This window comes from Molossus molossus, unplaced genomic scaffold, assembly GCF_014108415.1.
Source record: "Molossus molossus isolate mMolMol1 unplaced genomic scaffold, mMolMol1.p scaffold_m16_p_15, whole genome shotgun sequence".
NCBI classification, from domain to species: Eukaryota; Metazoa; Chordata; class Mammalia; order Chiroptera; family Molossidae; genus Molossus; species Molossus molossus.
The window spans coordinates 14,497,059-14,511,217 of NW_023425350.1; the positions used below are offsets into that span (position 1 = coordinate 14,497,059).

Here is a 14,159-nt window from a genome sequence, read left to right on the forward strand (position 1 = left end):
CTGCCCATTTTTTAATTGGTTTGTTTGTCTTCCTTTTGTTGAGCTGTATGAGTACTTTTGGATATTAACCCCTTATCCAGTGTATTATTGGCAAATATGTTCTCCCAAGGAATGTGCTCCCTTTTCATTTTGATGGTAGTTTATTTTGCCATGCAGAAGCTTTTTAGTTTGATGTAGTCCCATTTATTAATTTTTCCTTTGTTTCTCTTGCCCTTGGTAATGTATCAGTGAAAATTTGCTACATATGATGTCTGAGGTTTTTCTGCCTACACTTTCTTCTATCATTTTATGGTTTCACAAGTTACATTTAAGTCTTTTATCCTTGAGTTTATTCTTGTGTATGGTATAAGTTGGTAGTCTAGTTTCATTTTTTTGCATGTACCTGTCCAATTTTCCCAATACTCTTTATCTTTTCTCCATTGTATGTTCTTGCCTCCTTTGTCGAATATTAATTGCATATACTGTCTTGGGTTCTCTTTTCTGTTCCATTGATCTAAATGCCTATCCTTGTGCCAGTACCAGGCTGTTTTGATTATGATAACTTCATATCTGGAATTGTGATCCCTCCAAATCTGTTCTTTTTCAAGGTTGCTGTGGCTCTTCAGGGTCTTTTTTGGTTTCATGTAAACTTTTGGAGTATTTGTTCTAGATCTGTGAAGTATGTCATTGGTATTTGAAAAGGGATTGCATTGAATTTGTAGATTGCTTTGGGTAGTATGGACATTTTAATGATGGTGATTCTTCCAATTCATGAATATGGTATATGCTTCCACTTTTTTATATCTTCCTCTATGTCTTTTTCAAATGTCCTGTAGTTTTCTGAGAATAGGTCTTTTACATCCTTGGTTAAGTTTATTCCTAGGTATCTTAATTTTTTTGTTGCAATGGTAAATGGAATTATTTTTTTAGTTTCCCTTTCTGAGTCTTCATTATTGGTGTATAAGAATGCCATCAGTTTCTGGATGTTAATTTTGTATCCTGCTATTTTGCCAAATTCATTGATTAAATCTAGAAGTATTTTGGTGGAATCTATAGAGTTTTCTGTGTACAATATCATGTAGTCTGCGAATAGTGACAGTTTCACATCCTCCTTTCCAATTTGGGGTGCCTTTTATTTTTTCTTCTTGTCTGATATCTGTGGCTAAGAATTCCAGTACTTAATTTTCTTTGTAATGATTTTCTGCTCTGAAACTCTGCCACCTTAGCTTATAGGTGATTTATACCACCTTTTTGTCTTTTGGTGTGGTCTAGACTTGCCTACAGTCTGTTTTTTGTAAATAAAGTTTTGTTAGAATGCAGCTGCCATGCTCATTAGTTTATGTGTAGTCTGTGGCTGTTTTTGTACTCCAAAGGCAGAGTTGAATAGTTGCTACAGAAACCATATAGACTGCAAAACCTAAAATATTTACTATCTGGATCTTTGCAAAAAGTTTACTAGCCCCTGATCTAGATGGACCAGATTAGTTCATCTTAGACCAGATATGGGAATGATTATATTAGGAGGTAAGCAAGCATACTCTTAGGTTATCTTCCTTGTGGACATCAGAAAAGTGTCAGGAGGAAAGAAGAGTCTGGGGATTTAGGGCAGAGTCATGAAAGTGCTGGCCTTACTGAGCCCTTTTAAATCATAAGTCCAAACCTAAACTGTGAAAGGAAACTTCAAATGTAAACATTGTATTTTTGTTCGCATATTTCTTTACTATTTTCTATTTCTACATATATACATACTTCTCACATAGACGTGCTCTAATTCTGTTGCTCATCCATATACTCACATAAATGTAGACTTACATAAGTATTTTGATTGGAAGTTAGCTCCAACATCTTTATTTTACAGATGGCAAAAACTGAGTGAGTCCCTAAGAAGTTGTCATGTGCTTGATGTTACAAAAGCAGGTTAGTGGCAAATTCTGGGAGTGAAACCCTTTGTTTTGTGTTGTTGTTTTTTGTCTAATTTCATGCTGTCTTACATAGAAGCATTAAAATATGAAGTCTACCTTATAAGGCTTCACCCAATATATCTTTAGCTCTAAGTAGGACTTCTTAGAAAATGAAAGAAGCAGCTGAAGAGGAGAAAAGCATTAAATCTAGATTCTGATTTAACTCTGCTACTGATATCTTTGCAACTTTCAGTAGGTGCACCATTCTTTGATAAACAGAAGTAAGAATTCAGAAGATAAATTAGGCTTGTAAGGATGACTGTAGACTAAGATCCAGATATTTGCTCTATTTCCTGGTGAATGTGTAATTATTCAAGTAAACATGATGGTATATTCACAGTCCCTAAGTAATTTGTAAGGGGAACATTGAAGAATCCAGAATCCACATTGCTATAAGTAGGTTATATTTATGTGTTTAATTGTTTCTCTGTTGTGAACTGAACAAACTAATTTATAATTCATAATAAAAAGGCTTAATGTATGATTTCTTAACGAAAAAAGTTCCTTAAGGAAAAGTAGATGTTGCTTAAATAAAAAGACAAAATAAATACACCAGAAATTATAGCCATTTTGCTTTTATATTCATGATAGGGATATTGCCATCACAGTCAGGGCAGAGTCATTATTTTCCTTAAATTTAGTATTAGAAAGACCTCTCCCTTTATTGCATCAGAAGATAATCATAGAATTTCTTCTTGCCATTTCCCCGGGGGCCCATTTTAGACAAGAGAAATCCTAGGAGAAGCTTGCACAAAAGGTCTACATTTAAGCTACACTCAGAGCTTACCCCGAAGATGATTTATAAAACCTTAATACCAGGATTTTTGCCTATGCTTAATTATTCTCTACAGAATTGTGTGATTGTTTCTTCTTTCCCAAATCAAGTCCCTCTACTTTCTTTACTTTTACATTGGAAAAAAGTTTTTTAAAGTTAATTTTTTTTTTGGTAAAGTTTTAAGTGTTTGTTCTTAGTAATGTAAGTGATAAACAAATGCATGTTGTAGCTCAACAGACTTAACCAATCATAATTATAAATTAGGATGTGATGAGACTGTTTTCAATTAATAAAATACATGATTGCTATTTAATCTTTCAGAAATATAAACCATTTTAGTAATTCAGTATTTCATATATTTAGTTTTGTATTTCTATTGAAGGTCTACTTCCAGATGGATTGTAGAATGAAATGGAACACATATTACTTAAATTTAGAATTATAAAAAAACATTTTCATTACATTTGGTTCATCAGAATTGAGATCAGCATATAACCATAATTGGGTATCACTTATCTGGAAATTGATTTACTAGCATTAGTTTAATTATCTAAAGCTGGTAGTTTTCAGCTTTTCAAAACCATGTTTCTCTTTGATAGTCATAAGTATAATTGATTTCTCTTTACTATTGTTTGAAATTTAAAGTAAACTGAATTTGTTAAAAAATCAAAAGATTTAGGTATAAAATGCTGCTTTGTTTTCAAACTTAAAAAAATATTTTTTTTCTGTATTGATTTTAGAGAGAGAGGAAGGGAAAGGGAGAAAGGGATAGAAACATTGATGAGAAAGAACATTGATTGGCTGCCTCCTGCATGCCCCCCATTGGGGATCGGGTATGTGCCCTGACTGGGAATCAAACAGGCGACCTCTTAGTGCATAGGTTGACACTCAACCACTGGGCCACACCAGCTGAGCTATTTTCAAACTTAATATCTCCAATTTATTGGCTTATATTTATATTTATAGAAGTTTCTAACATGAGTTCCATGGACCACCTTAGAAGGTCATTAAACTCTCCTGATATTATGTACAAAGTTTTGTCTATGTGGGAATTCTTTTGAGATGAAGTGTCTATAGCTTTTATTGGAGTCTCAAAGGTGTCCCTCACTCAAAGTTAAAAACTATTTTTATAGGCCTTCTGAAGCATCATACCTTCTTCCAAAGGAATATTGAAGGTAAATTTGCTTTGCTTTGTATAATCACTCCATCATAGAATCTTGGAGTGGCTAACCTCCATTTTTTACAAGTGTGGAAATTGAAACTCCCAGAAGTTAAGTGACTTACCCAAGGATATTGCAGTTAATTCTTTTTAAATTAGCAGAGGGCCCCTGTGGTTTACTGATTGATTTCATAAGGTCTTTTTTAGCCTTCTAGCCTCTGCACAGAGATTGTTGAGCTTTCAATTTGGCAGCAGGGTATTTGTATTTGAATACAAAGCTTTTGTGGACACAATAGAGATCTCTAATAATTTGTTCTAATTATTTCATGAAATGTTAATGTGATGATAGTTATATGATGTCTTAGAGGAAGTATATATGGAGGCCCATTTAGTACCAAAGGAAAAATCTCTTAGTCTTCATGAAAAAATTATACCTTTGGCAGTGTCCATGTTAAAACAGAGTTTAGGATTAAGGTCATGAGATTTAAGACTGCAGGAATCTCAGGCCTATGACCTTTTCATTCATTCATTTAACCAATATTTATTGTGTGCTTCTGGGGATATGAGTTTTACTAATTGATAAAGAATATTTGTGGAAAATTATGAGATTGTGTTCATTTAATAATATTAGCAGTTTAATTAATATTGGAAAATGTTTTTCTTTCTAATCACTAACTAAAAGGATGAAATATCAAAAGTAGTACTGACAGCAGTTTTTGCATAATAGTCCTTAGGACACTGGTCTGACAGAGTTATGAAATACTATAAATTCTCAGACTATTGGAAATTAAATACAGAGCCAAAGCAAAAAAGGTTTTTGTTTTATCATTTTTTACTATCAGATTGAGATTTAACTATTATTTTTACATTAATGATTTCTTTAATATTTAAATTTAGTGGTCATTTCACATCATGAACACAGATCTTGAATTTTCATGTTACTTGGTAATATAAGATAGCTTAGTTGCAAGTGTGAAAGCTACAGTAAGTTAACTATAAGCATTCTAAAATTAACTTAAATTTTAATAACTTCTATATACTTAAGATACCTTCAAAATAAGGATTTTATGATTTAATGTGCTATTACATTTCAAAGAACTAAAGGCTAATCCTATTTTTCAGTATTCATTTTACATGGTATTCTCGAGATTTATGATCTGTGAGATCTTGTGTGTATCTTTCTGATCTCAGTTAATCAGTTTGGCTTTTCAAATTGGAACAAGATTCTTCAACATTACTATTTTAAGATTCCTTCACCAGTTAGGCTCATGTGAAAAAATCACTCCAAAGGAATATTAACGATGTTGTATTTATGTTGTGTTTGTTTTTACATTCTCTGCTTCTAAAGTATTTTTTACTTTATATGTTTAAAGTATGTAATTGGTTTCCAAGGGTGAATATATGATGAGCAATATTTTAATTACAAGCAGCATGATTCTATTGATGTAGGAACCTCAGTTGTGTGTCCTTCCCCTGTGATCCTGTGAATAAGTATCTTGAACTCATAACCTTATGATATTTATCACATTATGTTCATTGTTCCTTTATTCATCTAAACTTCCCCCACTCCTGATTTTTTAAGGAGAGGGGTCTAGATCACTTTTGAATCTTCAGAATATAGCACACAGCAGACACATATATTTTTTTTTATTTATTTTTGTTGTTAATCCTCACCCAAGTATATTTTTTTGCATTGATTTTTTTTTTTTTTTCAGAGAGAGTTGGAGGGAGGGAGGGAGGAATGGGGGAGAGAGAGAAAAACATTAATTTAAGAGAGACACATTGACCAGTTGCCTCACTCCCAGCACACACCTCAGTCAGGGCTGGGGAACGAACCTGCAACCCAGAAATGTACCCTTGACCAGAAATCGAAGCCTTGACCCTTCAGTCCACGGACCGACGCCCCAACCACTGAGCAAAACTAGCCAGGTGACACATATATTTTTTAAATGAATGAATTGATTGAAGGACATAGGAGACCTATCTTTGGGTCCCCTATAGTCACCAGACAAGATTTTAAACTTGAGGGTACTTATATATTCAGGGTTCTTCAGAGAAACAGAACCAATAGGACACACACACACACACACACACACACACACACACAAAAGATTGATTGAGTTTAAAGAATTTGCTCATAAATTTTAAAAAATCAATTGTGGGGGCTGGAAAGTATGAAATCTGTAGAATAGGCCTGCAGGCTGGAGACTCAGGCAGGGGTTGATGTTGAAACTCAAATCCAAAGGTAATCTATAAGCAATATTACCTCTTCACTGAGGGACGTCAACTGATTGGATAAGGCCCACTCACATTATGGAGGATAATCTGCTTTACACAAAGTCTGCTGATTTAAATGTTAATTTCATCTTAAAAATACTTTCACAACAAAATTTAACTGATGTTTGACCATATATATGGTACCGTGGCTTAGCCATGCTGACATATAAAATTCACCATCACAGGTACCAAGTAAGTGATTAATTTCAGCAGGGAAAAGGATTCCTCAGCATTTTTATAAGTAAGTGTAGTATGGGGAAAAAAATTAAAGTATATGAATAAGTATTACATAATACATAAATCAGGAAATTTTCAGGGACCAGCAATCAGAATGGGGTGAACTTAGGGAAAAAAAATTTTTTTTTAATATATATTTTTACTGATTTTTTACACATAGAGGAAGGGAGAAAGAGAAACATTAATGTGAGAAACATCAATTGGTGGCCTCCTACATGCCTTTTACTGGGGATTGAGCACACAACCCAGTCATGTGCACTTGACCAGAATCAAAACTGCGACTCCTTGGTCTGCGGGCCGACGCTCAAATCATTGAGCCAAACTGGCAAGGGCAGGAAAATATTCTTAAAGCATATGAATTTTTACCAAATTCTGAAGAAATGGTACATGTGGTACATATATATGTAGTTTGGAGTTAATCCTGATAAGTAGAGTACCAAAGGGCCTTACAAGAAATTTGGGGAAGAAATGGCCTGGAAAAGCTGAAGGAGGGCTTTAAATGTACATTTTATATTTGCTTATCTAGGTAATTAAAAACAACCCTAGCTGGTGTTTTCAGTGGTTAGAGCACCAGCCCCACCAATGGTTTGATCCCAGGCCCCTGTTGGGGCGCATTCGGGAAGCAACCAATTGATGTGTCTCTCTTGTCTCTCTCATCTCTCTCTCTCTCTCTCTCGATCTTCCTTTCCCTCTCTCCCCCTACTTCTCCTCCTCCCTCCCTTACACTCTCTAAAAACCAATGAAAAAAAATATTCTTGGGTGAGAATTAACAATTTAAAAAAAATCACTTCTAGTCAAGACGGCAGTATATGCAAAGTCAGTATCGCCTCTTCCCATAAATACATAAAAATTACAACTAAACTACAGAACAACCATCATTCAGAACCACCTAACATTGAGCCGAATGGAAGCCTACAACTACGAAATTAAACAAGAAGCCGCATGGAGACTGGTACAAGGGGCGGAGGCATGGACTGGCTGGTCCCACACCCATGGCCGATAAAAATCAGGAGGATACCTCAGCTGTGAAGGTCCTCCCTGAGGAATGAGGGGTCCCTGTCCTATACCAGGCACCCAGCTCAGGGTTCGAGTGCGAGGAAGAGAAGTCCCCATAACTTCTGGCTGTGAAAAACAGTGGGAACTGAGGCAGAGAGAAGCTGAGTCTGTTGGATCCCCAGGCAGTTCCTCTTACCCTACAGGCTCCAGTGTTGGGGTGGCAGCACTGGACACCAGAGACACACCGGGAAGAACTCAGTTGTTTGGCACTGGGGTGAGAGCTGGAGAGGCAGTTTTCTCCTGGAAAGACTTGCTGTCAGAGGCCCTTGTTCCTTTGGTGAGCCCTTCCCTGGGGCAGCAGAAGGCCACCATATATGGGACATCAGCAATCCGGCTCACACTGTTTGCCCTGCTCTAGTGATTCCCTGAGGCCCTGCCCCACCCAACTTTTGGGCCCATTCAAGCTCTTTCCAGTGGCTTTGCCATAGGATTGGTCTGTCTTGGATCCTGCTTAAACAAGCAGCATCTGGTCTCAGCGAGCCCCATACCTCTCGTTAAGTGGCCCCAGAGCTGGCACTAGAAGCAGCCAGCCTTGGTTCACAACTTGGCTTTTCCTGGGTACCTCCAAGCCCAGCACAAGAAGCAGCCATCAGCAGATCATATTGTAGCTTATGCTGGGTGGCCCCAGGTAGAACACAGGCAGTGACTGACCTTGCCCCAGAGCAAGCACATCCAGTGGACAGCTTCAGACCATGTTGAAGTACCACCACCCAACCATCTCCATAAGTGGTACACTCTATGAGTGGACTCAGTGGGTACCAGAGCCCTGCTGAAGAACCTGTGTGGTGGGCTCCTACACCACTGATCCTTCACGGGAGTTAAGCCAGTGGTCAATGGGCACAGTCAGTCCTTGCAACTGATTAGCCTGAGTAAATCCCTCCCATTGACATGCCAGTAGCAACCAAGACTCAATTACAACAGAAGGGTTGTACATCCACACTAGGGTTATACCTCGAGGGCCCAGCTGAGGTGATCAGGGAGGCTGTCCCACTGGATCCCACAGGACGTCTACAACAATAGGCCACCCTACGAAGCTTAGGAGACATAGCAACTCTATCTAATACATAGAAACAATCACATGGAAACAGCCAAAATGAGGAGACAAAGAAAACATGTCCCAAATGAAAGAACAGAACAAAACTCCAGGAAAAGAACTAAACAAAATGGAGATAAGCAATCAATCAGATGCAGAGTTCAAAACACTGGTTATAAGGGTGCTCAAGGAACTTGGTGAAACCTTCAGGGAACTTAGTGACACCTTCAGGGAACTTAGTGAGACCTTCAAGGAACTTAAGGAGAACTCCAAGGAACTTAGTGAGAACATCAACAACATAAAAAAGGACCAGTCAGAAATGAAGGATGCACTAACTGAAATAAAGAATAATTTACAGAGAATCAATAGCAGGTAAAGCCAAAAAGCAAACCATCGAATTGGAATATAAGAAAGCAAAAAACATTCAATCAGAACAGCAAAAGAAAAAATAATTTTAAAAAATGAGGATAGTGTAAGGAGCCTCTGGAACAACTTCAAGTGTGCCAACATTAGCATCATGGAAGTGCCAGAAGGAGAAGAGAGCAAGCAAGACATTGGAAACCTATTTGAAACAATAATGACAGAAAACTTCACTAACTTGGTGAAGGAAACAGACATACAAGTCCAGGAAGCACAGAGAGTCCCAAGCAAGATGAACCCAAAGACGTTCACACCAAGACACATCATCATCAAAATGCCAAAGGTTAAAGACAAAGAATCTTAAAAGCAGCAAGAGAAAAGCAGTTTGTTACCCACAAAGGAGCTCCCATAAGACTGTCAGCTGATTTCTCAAAAGAAACTTTGCAGGCCAGAAGGAAGTGGCAAGAGATATTCAAAGTGATGAAAAGCTACTACCTACAACCAAGATTACTCTATACTGCAAAGCTATCATTTAGAGTCAATGAATATATAAAGAGTTTTCCAGACAAGAAAAAGCTAAAGGATTACATCACCACCAAACCAGTATTATATGAAATGTTGAAGGGTCTTCTTGAAGGAGAACAACAAAAATATGAACAATAAAATGGCAATTAACACATATCTGTCAACAATTGAATCTACAAACAGAATGAGCAAGCAGAACAGAAACAGACTCATGGATACAGATAACTTTTTGTTCCTTGCGTGTTGAGAAGAGGCTGGGGGATGGGTGAAAAAGATGATGGAATTAAGAAGTACAAATTGGTTGTTAGACTGATGAACCTCAACGGGAAGGGGGAAGGGAGGACGGGAAGAGAGAAACCAAAGAACTTCTGTGCATATATACATAACCATTGGACGCAGAAAATAGTGTGGGGAAGGCAGGAGGGGGGCGGGATTTGGGAGGAGAAGGTCAAGAGGGGGGAAGAGGAGGACATCTGTAATATATAAGTTAAATAAATAAATAAAAACTTTTGGGAGTTAATTAGGGAAGTAATTAAATAAAAACATTTATTAAAGATATATTTCTGCATATATAATGGACTAGAGTGGCTTATAAGCCTATGCACAGGGATGAGAACCTGGACAAAGATTTATAAACCAAGGGAATTGACAGGACCTTATGATTTAATGTTGGAGACAATTATGAAAGAGAATATATTAATTTTGTCTCTATTGGCAGTCTGATACTATAAGAATGAGGTTAATTTTGACATTGATGTGGAAATACAGATGCTGGGCAGGTAGACTATGATGAATGATGCATATATGTGACTCAGTAAATATTTCACAGGGTAAAAGGCATCATAGCACTATATTCTAATATTCCAATAGTCCACTTGGAGCCATAAAATATAGTACCTTCTTATTAAGGGATTTATTCTATTTGGTGTAATCAGCATACTTTTATTACAAACCTTATAGTGTAAAACTTAATATTTGATGATATCAGACTTAACACATTTTTGGTAAATAATCTTTAAGCATCCAATGTGCAGTTAGTATCAAAATGGGGGGTGTTTAAGACTATTTTCTGGGAAGGATTTATGGAGGATGTCAGATTTCAGCTCTTATAGGTAGGATTTGAAATGTTTCACAAAGTGGGGCCAGTGGGGCCAGTGGAAAATCCAAGTTGTAGGCTTAGCTATGGCTGAAATATATTGCCTGTTTTAAAATAAAAGTTTGTTAATTTGGATTATTTTATAATTTATACACATCCTTTTTACCTGCTTATTATGTATGATTAATCATTTTTATATGCCTCAACCTTAGTCCTGCTATTTAAATTGGAGCCCTGGTGACCTGAAACTGTAGCTTGAGTTAGTCGTTTAATTTACCTTTCTCTCATTCCCCATTCTCTTCTTTATTTATTATTTTTTTATCTTTATTGTTGAATGTATTACAGATGTTCTTCATTTTCCCCCCATTGATCCTCCCCACTCCCTTCCCCCTCCTGCCTTTTCCCCCACTGTTGTCTGTGTCCATTGGTTATGCATATAAGTTTTTTGGTTTATTTCTTCCCACCGCCCAAACCCCTTCCCTTTGAGGTTTGTCAGTCTAGCAACCAATTTGTACTTCTTAATCCCTTCACCTTTTTCACCCATTCCCCCAACTCCCCTCCCATCTGGCAACCAACAACCATTCTCTTCTTTAATCTGTCAGTCTCAAAAATCCCTCAAAGTATTCATCACTTCTTGAGGGCAGCATTGATATGATCTGTTTCCCATTTGCTGTTGTTTATCTTGTCATTACATTGTGTATGTCTTTATTTTCATTACTTTGTTTTTTGCCTAGAGCCCTAACAGAACATTAATTGGGACGTTTCTTGGTCCAGAGCCACATATTCTTACTATTATCATTGTGCCTACCTCCTCTTGCTTCTTTCAGTGATAGTATTTCTTCCAGTGCCTGCTTCTCAAGCTCCATTCTAATTTGTGTTATCCCAACTGCATTGCCTTTTACTGTTATTGCTCCCATGATAAATCTTTTTTTTTTTTTCTTTTTTCTTATAACAGTATGTATGGTATGCTAGAACTTGAATTACTGGAAAAAAAAAATTACATTTATATTCTGAACTTCAGTTTTCATCAAGTCAAACTGATTTTCTTTTCAAGTAGTCTGTTTTCAAAGTTTCAGTATATTGTCATCTTACAGTACAAAAATATCTGGCATTGTCACTTACAAAGTTACTAAAGAATAGAATATTTAAAATATTCATGCAATTTACATGGAAAAACTTTCCATAATTTTATAACTTCAGTTGAAAAAGAATACTATTTGTTTATAATCAGTTAATGAAGCTACATTTTTTTTTAACAATGCTGGGAGAAAGGGTTTAATAACTCCAGAACATCTTAGTCCCAATTCTTTCCCTGACAGTTTTATTAATTGGAATTCCTCTGAAGATCATTCTTTGGAAAACAAATCCTTTGTACTCCACCTTTACCCAAGAGGTCAGAAGACAAGTATTCCTTCCTTTGCATGCACTTTAATCTTGGTTAGAAGTATTATATCTTTCCCTCTTAATTATCCCTTGTCACTACATATGTAGTTTCAAAAAATATCCGCTATAACTAAAATTCAGGAAAAGCACTGAGATCTCAATGTAGCTGTCAGTTATATTAATTATAATTTACTGGATGGTTAACTGATAAAAGTTTGAAATAAACTCTAAATTCTTTTCTATGTTTATGTAATAACTAATAGTTGTGTGTTTTTTTGTTGTTTGATTTGAGAGAGAGAGGGAGAGAGGGAAACATCACTTTGTTCCACTTATTTATGCATTCATTGGTTGTTTTTTTTGTATGTTATGGGGGTGGGGATCAAACCTGCAACCTTGTTGTGTAGGGACTTGGTGTAATGCTCTAACCAACTGAATTAGTTGGCCAGGCTAACTAGTAGTTTCTTGAATAATAGTTCTCTAGGTGATCAAGATAATATATTTTGATTAATAAATAAAACAAGTAGGGTTATTTGAAATATTTGAGTTATTCTCTATTAAATACTGTTCTGTAATCGCCTTAATTCATTTATTAAAAATTTATTTTCCTTCACTAAAAAGTAAATATTAAAGTATTGTTTAATATGTTAAGCAGTATTATGTATGCCCAACCTAAGGAAGGAAATTTGACCAATATAGTGGAAATTCCTTGTGTAAGCCTATCTCAACTCATCTCTCTTCCTGTCTCTTCCCAAGTGTAAACTCTATACTGAATTTTATGTTATTTTAATTTACTTTTATTTGTATCTTTTTATCCTCACTCGAGAACATTTTTGCATTTATCTTCAGATAGAATGGGAGGGAGAGTGGGAGGAAGAGAGAGAGAGAGAGAAACATAGATGTGAGAGAGACACATCAATATGAGAGAGACACATCGACTGGTTGCTACCACATGACCCCAACCAGGGTGGGGACAAACTGCAACTGAGATACATGCCCTTAGTGGGAACTGAACCTGGGTCTTTCTGGTCCACGGGCTGATGCTCTAACCGCTGAGCCAAACCGGCCAGGGCTGTTATTTTAAATTTTTTCTTTTTTTTAATCCTCACCCGAGGACATTTTTTAATTTTTTGTTCAGATAGAGGAGGGAGAGAGAGGAAGAGAGAGAGAGAGAGATAGAAACATCAACGTGAAAGGAACACATCGAGTGGCTGCCATCTGCACGACCCAAGCAGGGCCGGGGACAAACTGCAACCGAGGTACATGCCCTTAACTGGAATTGAACCGAGACTCTTTGGCCCTCAGCTGATGCTCTAACCGCTGAGCCAAACCTTCCAGGGCAAAGGAAACAGTTTTAGACCAAAAAAAATTATAATGCTATTCCACAATCTTATGTAGAATTTTTTGTTGTTTGGATCTTTATGGTATGAAGTTGGGAGAGGGTGGTAGACAATAGATACATTGAGCATAAAATCATAAAATCAATGATGATGGTGGTGGTGGGGTATGTTGAATTTCTGGTGTCTTGGGGAGGAAATATTTGCACTTCATTGTGGTTTATTTTGCAGGGACTCTTGAGTACCTTTCGGCACTTTTCTAGGAGTTTATTTTGTTTTAGAGAGATTGTGATTGTTTGGGCAGGTTCAAAATAATTCTTGAAAGTTGACATTAAGATCTTCTACCCTCAGATTTTGCTGGTTTTCTCCTCTTACCTTGACTCATTCTCTCTCTCTCTCTCTCTCTCTCAATTGATATTCCAGGTTTAATTTGTCCCCTTTAGATATTGTATTGTTGTTGTTTTTTCCTCACCCGAGGACATTTTTCCATTTTTTGTACAGATAGAGTGGGAGGGAGAGAGAGGAAGAAAGAGAGAGGGAAACATCGATGTGAAAGGGACACATCGAGTGGCTGCCACCCGCATGACCAACCAGGGCCGGGGACAAACTGCAACCGAAGTACATGCCCTTAGCGGGAACCGAACCCGGGTCTCTCTAGACCGCAGGCAGATGCTCCAACCGCTGAGCCAAACCAGCCAGGGCAGATATTGTATTGTTTTTATAGTAATTTATTCTCTTTTCTTTTCACTTTTCCTTGGTCATCTTATTCACTCCACTACCAGGTATTCCAAAAACCCTTATATCGCACTTTGGAAGTCAGCTGGATTTATCTACTTGCATGTCATATTCATAATTAATGTGTACATAACTGAATTCATTAGCCTCTCCCTCAGACATCTGTTATCTCCTGTAAAGTCAGTCTTGGCTAAATGGCATTAATATCCATCCCATCTCCCATGCCAGGAAACTTGGTGTTTGTAGGAG

General features: G+C 36.9%; 1 protein-coding gene across 1 annotated transcript in view; it reads left to right on the plus strand.

Annotated features, from left to right (window-relative positions):
• Positions 1 to 14,159, plus strand: part of NCOA1 (nuclear receptor coactivator 1) — a 238,721-nt gene that overhangs the window by 100,374 nt on the left and 124,188 nt on the right. Inside the window, exon 4 of the mRNA XM_036262485.1 lies at positions 1,838 to 1,896. The gene's annotated coding sequence lies outside the window, so the exon portion shown is untranslated. The remainder of the gene's footprint in view (positions 1 to 1,837; positions 1,897 to 14,159) is intronic.